Below are 10,802 nucleotides of genomic sequence, written 5' to 3'. Positions count from 1 at the left end.
CTGTACAGATTCTGGTAACTGTTCTCTTTGCAGACCTTTGGTTTGCTAGGTGGGGAGAGGGCAAAGGAGAGGAGACTATCAATGGCTCCCCAGTGTTGCTAGCTGTGCCCATCCCTTGTTGGTTTTGTAAGCAGATTAGGTAGAAAGAAAGAGAACCAGGCATGGCTTTCTTAACATCAGAAGCCATTTTTGACCTAAGCCATTTTGTGATCTAAGCCTGGCCACAATGCTCACCCTTGAACATCTCAGTAATTAATGATCTTAAGGGAACAAAGGAACACAGAAAACAACTGTTATCAGGCAAGAGAAGTAACAACAGCAAAGATAATATATCAGGTGTAAAGACTCCCAGTTCTGTTTCAATGGTAAAGATTAGCCTGAAGTACTCAACCACCAGATCAACTGGAACCTAAGGGATGATGATGTTGACATTTTCTGACCCTCATGACTTCAAACAACTACAGTTTGGACTCTGTCAACCGCCCAAACCTCTTCATGAATATGCAGGTATGCTTAGCTTAAAACTTCCCCAGTTTTGCTATTCTAGGAGACACCACTTCGGGGATAATCCCCAGTGTTCTCCTTAATTGCTGCAAGTAATAAATCCTTCCTTCTCCTGATCTTTGGCTTGGTTGTATCTTTTGGTTCGACACCTACCAAGAGTTGAAGCCAGTTTTTGGGTAAGTTTCTCTAAACCCCACCCACACATTTGCAAATAGCTCTTTTATCGACCACTCCTCAGCCACCCAGTCTGAATGTGCCATGTTTCCTGCTGGAGCCCTGACTCATGCAGGCCATTATCTAGGCTCCTTTTGGGATTGGGGCGTAGTGTACTTGTCAGAGCAGGAGTCTTCATGTGTGCTAAGCAATTCTCTTGATTGTAAATCTTGGGAATGGTCTCAAGGACTGGGTTGGGGCAGCTTTAACCCAGACTGGAGAGATTTCAGAGACTAAAATGTGGATGTTACAAGACCCATGAGGATTTACACCACTACTGCAAAGGGCTAGTTTCTTCCCCTTGCTGCATCTCTACCCTTGCACAGTGGCTTGACGGTTCCTCCCATCAAGAGGTGGAGTCTTCCTCCATCCTTTGCAACAGAACTAGCCTTAAAATTGCTTTGGTCAATGAGATGGTAGCAAAATGTGAAGCAAATGGAAACTTGAAATGCTTTGGCACTGCGCTCGGAATTGAACCACAATGTGGACGAGCCCGAGTAGCCTGCTGGAGATCAAGAAACACCTGTTGCCCCAGCAGATAGCTAGCCAACTGCCAGACATGAGTGAGGCCATTTGGGTCCAGCTAGTCTCTAGCTGACCCACAAGCTGACCCACAGATGCATAGTGAGTGCAGCCAAGATCAACTGTGCCAAGCCCAGCAGAATAGTAGGGATATGTGGTTGTTACAACTCACCAAGTCCAGGGTGGTTTGGGACACTGAAGAAGCTAAGGACTACATCTTCCAAATCAGAGGTTGCACTGGCAAGCTCGCTTCTCTTACATTTTTTTTATTACAAGTCCTATTTTTATCATGGGGTTTACAAATTGTTTTGATTATGGTGAGAAGAGGCCTGGAATAAACTGAAAGGAGGTTTGGAATAAATATTTTAAAATGAAGGGGGCTTGGGCTTCCCTGGTGGCGCAGTGGTTGAGAGTCCGCCTGCTGATGCAGGGGACAAGGGTTCGTGCCACGGTCTGGGAAGATCCCACATGCCGCGGAGCGGCTTGTCCCGTAGGCCATAGCTGCTGGGCCTGCGCGTCCGGAGCCTGTGCTCTGTGGTGGGAGAGGTCGCAGCAGTGAGAGGCCCACGTACAGGAAAAAAAAAAAAAAATGAAGGGGGCTTACCCTATATCAACATTTGCAGAAATTTACTCCAGAAGCTGGTCTCATGGTATTGTATTACTTCCTCCTGTGATGCTAAAAAGGCAGTGTGGGGCCAATAAAGTTCCCTAAGACATTTGTTAAGGTCTGTGTTTTCACATTACCATTAGACCCCCAAGGAGGACTTTCTACTGAGAAGCATGTCAGGAACAGGTACTAACACTGAAAACTGGAAAGACTCTCCTGGTTTGCGGTGAAGTTATTTCATCTCTAAATTACTTCCTAATGTTTCCAACTCTCACATTTCACAAAAGTGGAATCTGTGGCTACAGAGTATAGGTAAGTTAGGCATCCCAAGTCAGATCATTTCTCATTGCGATATGTATTTTCCATTTGTAGCCCTCATCACAGTACAGTCTTTTTTTTTAATTTTTATTTTATATTGGAGCATAATTGATTAACAATGTTGTTAGTTTCAGGTGTATATCAAAGTGATTCAGTTATACCTGTACATGTATCTATCCTTTTTCAACTTCTTTTCCCATTTAGATTATTACAGAATATTGAGCAGAGTTCCCGGTGTCTGGCATGCACTCCTAGTTGCGGCATGTGAACTCTTAGTTGTGGCATGCAGGCATGCAGGATCTAGTTCCCTGACCAGGGATCGAACCAGGGCCCCCTGCATTGGGAGCATGGAGTCTTACCCACTGGACCATCAAGGAAGTTCCTGTCGGGTTTTGATATCAGGGTAATGGTGGCCTCATAGAGTGAGTTTGGGAAAATTCTTTGGAATAGTTTGAGGATAGGTGTTACCTCTTCTCTAATGTTTGATAGAATTCGCCTGTGAAGCCATCTGGTCCTGGATTTTTGTTTGTTGGGAGTTTTTAATCACAGTTTCAATTTCAGTACTTGGGATTATTCTGTTCATATTTTCTATTTCTTCCTGGTTCAGTCTTGGGAGACTGCACCTTTCTAAGAATTTGTCCATTTCTTCCAGGTTGTCCATTTTTTTTGGCATATAGTTGTCTGTTAGTGGTCTCTTATGATCCTTTGTATTTCTGTGATGTAGGTGTAACTTCTTTTTCATTTTTAGTTTTATTGACTTTAGCCCTCTCCCATTTTTACATGATGAGTCTGGCTAAAGGTTTATCAGTTTTGTTTATCTTTTCAAAGAACCAGCTTTGGTGGGGACCTCGATGCCCAAGGAGACAGGAGGACCCCCAAGCGAACTGCCACCGCACATGGCTTGCAGGATCTTGGTTCATGAGCCAGGGGTCGGGCCAAAGCTCCTGCAGTGGGACCCCTGAGTCTGAACCACTGAACTAACAGAGAACCTCAGACCCCAGGTAATATTCATCAGAGTGAGGTCTCCTGGAGGTCCTCATCTCAGCACCAAGATCCAGCTCTACCCAACAGCCTACAAACTCCAGTGTAGGAAGCCTCAGGCCAAACAACCAGTAAGACAGGAGGAACACAATCCCACCCATCAAAAAAAAAAACAAAAACAAAAGAGACGGCAAAAAAAATATGCCATAGATGAAGGAGCAAGGTAAAAACCTATAAGACCAAATAAATGAAGAGGAAATAGGCAATCTACATGAAAGAGAATTCAAAGTAATGATAGTAAAGATGACTCAGAATCTCGGAAATAGAATGGAGGCACGGATTGAGAAAATACAAGAAATGTTTAACAAAGATATAGAAGAACTAAAGAACAAACCAAAATGAACAACACAATAACTGAAATGACAAATACACTAGAAGGAATCAATAACAGAATAACTGAGGCAGAAGAACGAATAAGTGAGCTGGAAGACAGAAAGGTGGAAATAACTACCGAGGAGCAGAATAAAGAAAAATGAATGAAAAGAACTGAAGACAACCTCAGAGACCTCTGGGACAACAACGCACCAACATTCGAATTATAGGTGTCCCAGAAGAAGAAGAGAAAAAGAAAGGGTCTGAGAAAATATTTGAAGAAATTATAGTCAAAAACTTCGCTAAAGTGGGAAAGGAAATAGTCACAAAAATCCAGGAAGTGCAGACAGTCCTGAGGGATAAGCCCTAGGAGAAAAACACCAAGACACATACTAATCAAAGTAACAAAAACTAAACTCAAAGAAAAAATACTAAAAGCAGCAAGGGAAAAATAAAAAATAACATACAAAGGAATCCCCATAAAGGTATCAGCTGATTGTTCAGCAGAAACTCTGCAGGCCAGAAGGGAGTGGCAGGATATACTTAAAGTGATGAAAGAGAAAAACCTACAACCAAGATTACTCTACCCAGCAAGGATCTCATTCAGATTCAACAGAGAAATCAAAAGCTTTTCAGACACGCAAAAATGAAGAGAATTCAGCACCACCAAACCAGCTTTACAACAAATGCTAAAGAAACTTCTCTAGGCAGAAAACACAAAAGAAGGAAAAGACCCACAATAACAAACCCAAAACAACTAAGAAAAAGGTAATAGGAACATGCATATTGATAATAACCTTGAATGTGAATGTATTAAAAGCCCCAACCAAAAGACACAGACTGGCTGAATGGATACAAGAACAAGATCCATGTATATGCTGTCTACAAGAGACCCACTTCAGACCTAGGGACACATACAGACTGAAAGTGAAGAGATGGAAGAAGATATTCCATGCAAATGGAAATCAAAAGAAAGCTGGAGTAGCAATATTTGTATCAGATAAAATAGACTTTAAAATAAAGACTGTTACAGGAGATAAGGAAACTACATAATGATCAAGGGATCAATCCAGGAAGATATAACAATTACAAATATTTATGCACCCAACATAGGAGCACCTCAATACATAAGGCAAATGCTAACAACCATGAAAGGGGAAATCAACAGTAACACAATAGTAGGGGGCTTTAACACCCCAATTACACCAACGGACAGACCATCCAAACAGGAAATAAATAAGGAAAAACCAACTTTAAATGACACAATAGACCAGATAGATTTAATTGCTATTTATAGAACATTCCACCCAAAAGCGTCAGAATACACTTTCTTCTCAAGTGCACACCAAAACATTCTCCAGGATAGATCACATCTTGGGTCACAAATCAAGCCTTGGAAAATTTAAGAAAATTAAAATCCTATCAAGCATCTTTTCTGACCACAATGCTATGAGACTGGAAATCAATTACAGGAAAAAAACTGTAAAAAACACAAATACATGGAGGCTAAACATTATGCTACTAAATAACCAAGAGGTCACTGAAGAAATCAAAAAATACCTAGAGACAAATGACAATGAAAACACGACACCCCAAAACCTATGGGATGAAGGAAAAGCAGTTCTAAGAGGGAAGTTTATAGTAATTCAATCTCACCTCAAGAAACAAGAAAAATCTCAAATAAACAATCTAATGCTACACCTAAAGCAACTAGAGGAAGAACAAAGAAAACCCAAAGTCAGTAGAAGGAAAGAAATCATAAAGATCAGAGCAGAAATAAATGAAATATAAACGAGGAAAACAATAGCAAAGATCAATAAACCTAAAAGCTGGTTCTTTGAGAAGATAAAAAAATTGATAAAGCCTAAGCCAGACTCATCAAGAAAAAAAGAGAGAGGGGCTTCCCTGGTGGTGCAGTGGTTGAGAGTCCACCTGCCAATGCAGGGGACATGGGTTCGTGCCCCGGTCCGGGAAGATCCCACATGCCACGGAGCGGCTACGTCTGTGAGCCATGGCCGCTGAGCCTGCGCGTCCGGAGCCTGTGCTCCGCGGCGGGAGAGGCCACAACAGTGAGAAGCCCATGTACCCCCCCACCAAAAAAAAGAGAGAGGATACAAATCAATTAAATTAGAAATGAAAGAGGAGAAATCACAACTGACACCACAGAAATACAAAGGATTATAAGAGACTACTACAAACAACTATATGCCAATAAAATTGCCAACCACAAAGAAATGGACAAATTGTTGGAAAGGTACAATTTTCCAAGACTGAACCAGGAAGAATTAGAAAATATAAACAGACCTATCACAACGAATGAAACTGAAAGTGTAATTAAAAAGCCTCCAACAAACAGAAGTCCAGGACCACACGGCTTCACAGGCGAATTCTATCAAACATTTAGAGAAGAGCTAACACCTATCCTTCTCAAACTCTTCCAAAAAATCGCAGAGGGAGGGACACTCCCAAGTTCATTGTACGAAGCCACCATCACCCTGATAGCAAAACAAGAAAAAGATATCACAAAAAAAGAAAATTATAGACCAATATCACTGATGAACATAGATGCAAAAATCCTCAACAAAATACTAGCAAACGGAATCCAACAACATATTAAAAGGATCATACGCCATGACTAAGTGGGATTTATCCCAGGGATGCAAGGATTCTTCAATATATGCAAATCAATCAATGTGACACACCATATTAACAAATTAAGGAATAAAAACCATATGATCATCTCAATAGATGCAGAAAAAGTTTTTGATAAAATTCAACACCCATTTATGATAAAAATTCTCCAGAAAATGGGCATAGAGGGAACCTACCTCAACATAATAAAGGCCATATATGACAAACCCACAGCAAACATCATTCTCAATGGTGAAAAACTGAAAGCATTTCCACTAAGATCAGGAACAAGACAAGGACGTCCACTCTTGCCACTCTTATTCAACATAGTTTTGAAAGTCCTAGCCACAGCAATCCGAGAAGAGAAAGAAACAAAAGGAATACAAATTGGAAAAGAAGTAAAACTGTCACTATTTTCAGATGACATGATACTATACATAGAAAATCCTAAAGATGCCACCAGAAAACTAGTAGAACACTACTTAACACCATACACAAAAGTAAACTCAAAATGGATTAAAGACCTAAATGTAAGACCAGACACTATAAAACTCTTAGAGGAAAACATAGGAAAAACACTCTTTGACATAAACCACAGCAAGATCTTTTTTGACCCACCTCCTAATAAAAATAAAAACAAAAATAAACAAATGGGACCTAATTAAACTGAAAAGCTTTTGCAGAGCAAAGGAAACCATAAACAAGATGAAAAGACAACACTCAGAATGGGAGAAAATATTTGTACATGAAACAACAAAGGATTAATCTCCAAAATATACAAACAGTTCATGGAGCTCAATATCAAAAAAACAAACAACCCAATTAAGAAATGGGTGGAAGACCTAAACAGACATTTCACCAAAGAAGACATACAGATGGCCAACAAACACATGAAAAGATGCTCAACATTACTAATTATTAGAGAAATGCAAATCAAAACTACAATGAGGTATTACCTCACATGGGTCAGAATGGCCATTATCAAAAAATCTAGGAATAATAATTGCTGGAAAGGGTGTGGGGAAAAGGGAACCCTCCTGCTTGTTGGTGGGAATGTAAATTGATACAACCACTATGGAGAACAGTATAGAGGTTCCTTAAAAGAATAAAAATAGAACTACCATATGACCCAGCAATCCCACTACTGGGCATGTACCCTGAGAAAACCATAATTCAAAAAGACAGATGTGCTACAATGTTCATTGCAGCACTATTTACAATAGCCAGGATATAGAAACAACCTAAATGTCCATTGACAGATGAATGGATAAAGATGTGGCACATATATACAATGGAATATTACTCAGCCATAAAAAGAAATGAAATTGAGTTCGTAGTGAGGTGGATGTACCTAGAGTCTGTCATACAGAGTGAAGTAAGAAAGGTAAAAACAATTACCATAGGCTAATGCATATATATGGAATCTAAGAAAGAAAAACAAAAAAGGTACTGATGAACTTAGTGGCAGGGCAGGAATAAAGACATAGATGTAGAGAATGGACTTGAGGACACGGGGTGGGGAGGGGGAACCTGGGGTGAAGTGAGAGTAGCATCCACATATATACACTACCAAATGTAAAATAGCTAGCTAGTGGGATGCAGCAGCATAGCACTGGGAGATCAGCTCGGTACTTTGTGACAACCTAGAGGGGTGGGATAGGGAGGGTGGGAGGGAGATTCAAGAGGGAGGGATGCCCAGAGATAAACCCACGCACATATGGTCACCTTATCTTTGACAAAGGAGGCAGAAATGTACAGTGGAGAAAGGACAGCCTATTCAATAAGTGGTGCTGGGAAAACTGGACAGCTACATGTAAAAGTATGAAATTAGATCACTCCCTAACACCATACACAAAAATAAGCTCAAAATGGATTAAAGACCTAAATGTAAGGCCAGAAACTATCAAACTCTTAGAGGAAAACATAGGCAGAACACTCTATGACATAAATCACAGCAAGGTCCTTTTTGACCCACCTCCTAGAGAAATGGAAATAAAAACAAAAGTAAACAAATGGGACCTAATGAAACTTAAAAGCTTTTGCACAGCAAAGGAAACCATAAAGAAGACCAAAAGACAACCCTCAGAATGGGAGAAAATATTTGCAAATGAAGCAACTGACAAAGGATTGATCTCCAAAATTTATAAGCAGCTCATGCAGCTTAATAACAAAAAAACAAAAAACCCAATCCAAAAATGGGCAGAAGACCTACATAGACATTTCTCCAAAGAAGATATACAGAGTGCCAACAAACACATGAAAGAATGCTCAACATCACTAATCATGAGAGAAATGCAAATCAAAACTACAATGAGATATCATCTCACACCAGTCAGAATGGCCATCATCAAAAAATCTAGAAACAATAAATGCTGGAGAGGGTGTGGAGAAAAGGGAACCCTCTTACACTGTTGGTGGGAATGTAAATGGATACGGCCACTGTGGAGAACAGTATGGAGGTTCCTTAAAAAGCTACAGATAGAACTACCATATGATCCAGCAATCCCACTACTGGGCATATACCCTGAGAAAACCATAATTCAAAAAGAGTCATGTACCAAAATGTTCATTGCAGCTCTATTTACAATAGCCCAGAGATGGAAACAACCTAAGTGTCCATCATCGGATGAATGGATAAAGAAGATGTGGCACATATATACAATGGAATATTACTCAGCCATAAAAAGAGACGAAATTGAGCTATTTGTAATGAGGTGGATAGACCTAGAGTCTGTCATACAGAGTGAAGTAAGTCAGAAAGAGAGAGACAAATACCGTATGCTAACACATATATATGGAATCTAAGAAAAAAAAATGTCATGAAAAACCTAGGGGTGAAACAGGAATAAAGACACAGACTTACTAGAGAATGGACTTGAGGCTATGGGGAGGGGGAAGGGTAAACGGTGACAAAGCGATAAAGAGGCATGGACATATATACACTACCAAACGTAAGGTAGATAGCTAGTGGGAAGCAGCCGCATAGCACAGGGAGATCAGCTCGGTGCTTTGTGACCGCCTGGAGGGGTGGGATAGGGAGGGTGGGAGGGAGGGAGACGCAAGCGGGAAGAGATATGGGAACATATGTATATATATAACTGATTCATTTTGTTGTGAAGCTGAAACTAACATACCATTGTAAAGCAATTATACTCCAATAAAGATGTTTAAAAAAAAATAAAAATAAAAGTTACACATATTAAAAAAAAAAAAAAAAAGAGGGAGGGATATGGGGATATATGTATTCACTTTGTTGTACAACAGAAACTAACACAGCATTGTGAAGCAATTATACTCCAATATAGATGTATTAAACAAAACAAAAAAAAACCCAAAAAACAAAGAACCAGCTTTTAGTTTCATTGATCTTTTCTACTGTTTTCTTCATTTTTATTTCATTTATTTTTATTTATTTATTTTTTGCGGTACACGGGCCTCTCACTGTTGTGGCCTCTCCCGTTGTGGAGCACAGGCTCCGGACGCGCAGGCTCAGCGGCCATGGCTCACGGGCCCAGCCGCTCCGCGGCATGTGGGATCTTCCCGGACCGGGGCACGAACCCGTGTCCCCTGCATCAGCAGGGGAACTCTCAACCACTGCGCCACCAGGGAAGCCCATCTATTTCTACTCTGATCTTTATGCTTTCTTTCCTTCTACTAACTTAGGGTTTTGTTTGTTCTTTCTCTAGTTGCTTGAGGTATAAGGTTATTTGTGATTTTTCTTGTTTCCTGAGGTAAGATTTTATTGCTATAAACTTCCCTCTTAGAACTGCTTTTGCCGCATCCCATAGGTTTTGGATTGTTGTGCTTTCATTTTCATGTCTCTAGGTATTTTTTGATTTCCTCTGATTTCTTCAGTGATCCATTGGTTGTTTAGTAGGATATTGTTTAGGCTCCATGTGTTTGTGTTTTTTATAGTTTTTTTCTTGTAGCTGATTTCTAACCTCATAGCATTGTGGTTGGAAAAGATGCTTGATATGATTTCAATTTTCTTAAATTTACTGAGGCTCACTTTGTGCCCAGCATGTGGTCAATCCTGGAGAATGTTCCGTGTGCACTTGAGAAGAATGTGTATTCTGCTGCTTTTGGATGGAATGCTCTATAAATATCAATTAAGTCTATCTGGTCTAATGTGTCATTTAAGGCCTGTGTTTCCTTATTGACCTTCTGTCTGGATGATCTGTCCATTGATGAAAGTGGGGTGTTGAAAGTCCCCACTATTATTTTGTTACTGTCCATTTCTCCCTTTATGGCTGTTAGTATTTGCCTTATATATTGGGGTCCTCTTATGTTGGATGCATATATATTTACAATTGATATATCTTCTTCTTGGTTTGACTCTTTGATCATTATGTAGCATCCTTCCTTACTTCTTTTAACAGTCTATTTTAAAGTCTATTTTGTTGGGACTTCCCTGGTGGTGCAGTGGTTCAGGATCCAGGGGACATGGGTCAAGCCCTGGTCTGGGAGGATCCCACATGCCATGGAGCAACTAAGCCCATGCACCACAACTACTGAGCCTGTGCTCTGGAGCCCATGAGCCACAACTACTGAAGCCCGCGTGCCTGGAGTCTGTGCTCCACAACGGGAGACGGCATCATAATGAGAGGCCCACACACCGCAACAAAGAGTAGCCCCTGCTCTCCACGACTAGGGA

The sequence above is a fragment of the Pseudorca crassidens genome, chromosome 1 (assembly GCF_039906515.1).
Source record: "Pseudorca crassidens isolate mPseCra1 chromosome 1, mPseCra1.hap1, whole genome shotgun sequence".
Taxonomy (NCBI): Eukaryota; Metazoa; Chordata; class Mammalia; order Artiodactyla; family Delphinidae; genus Pseudorca; species Pseudorca crassidens.
The sequence above is the reverse complement of the archived record's forward strand: the minus strand, read 5'-3'. Positions refer to the sequence as shown.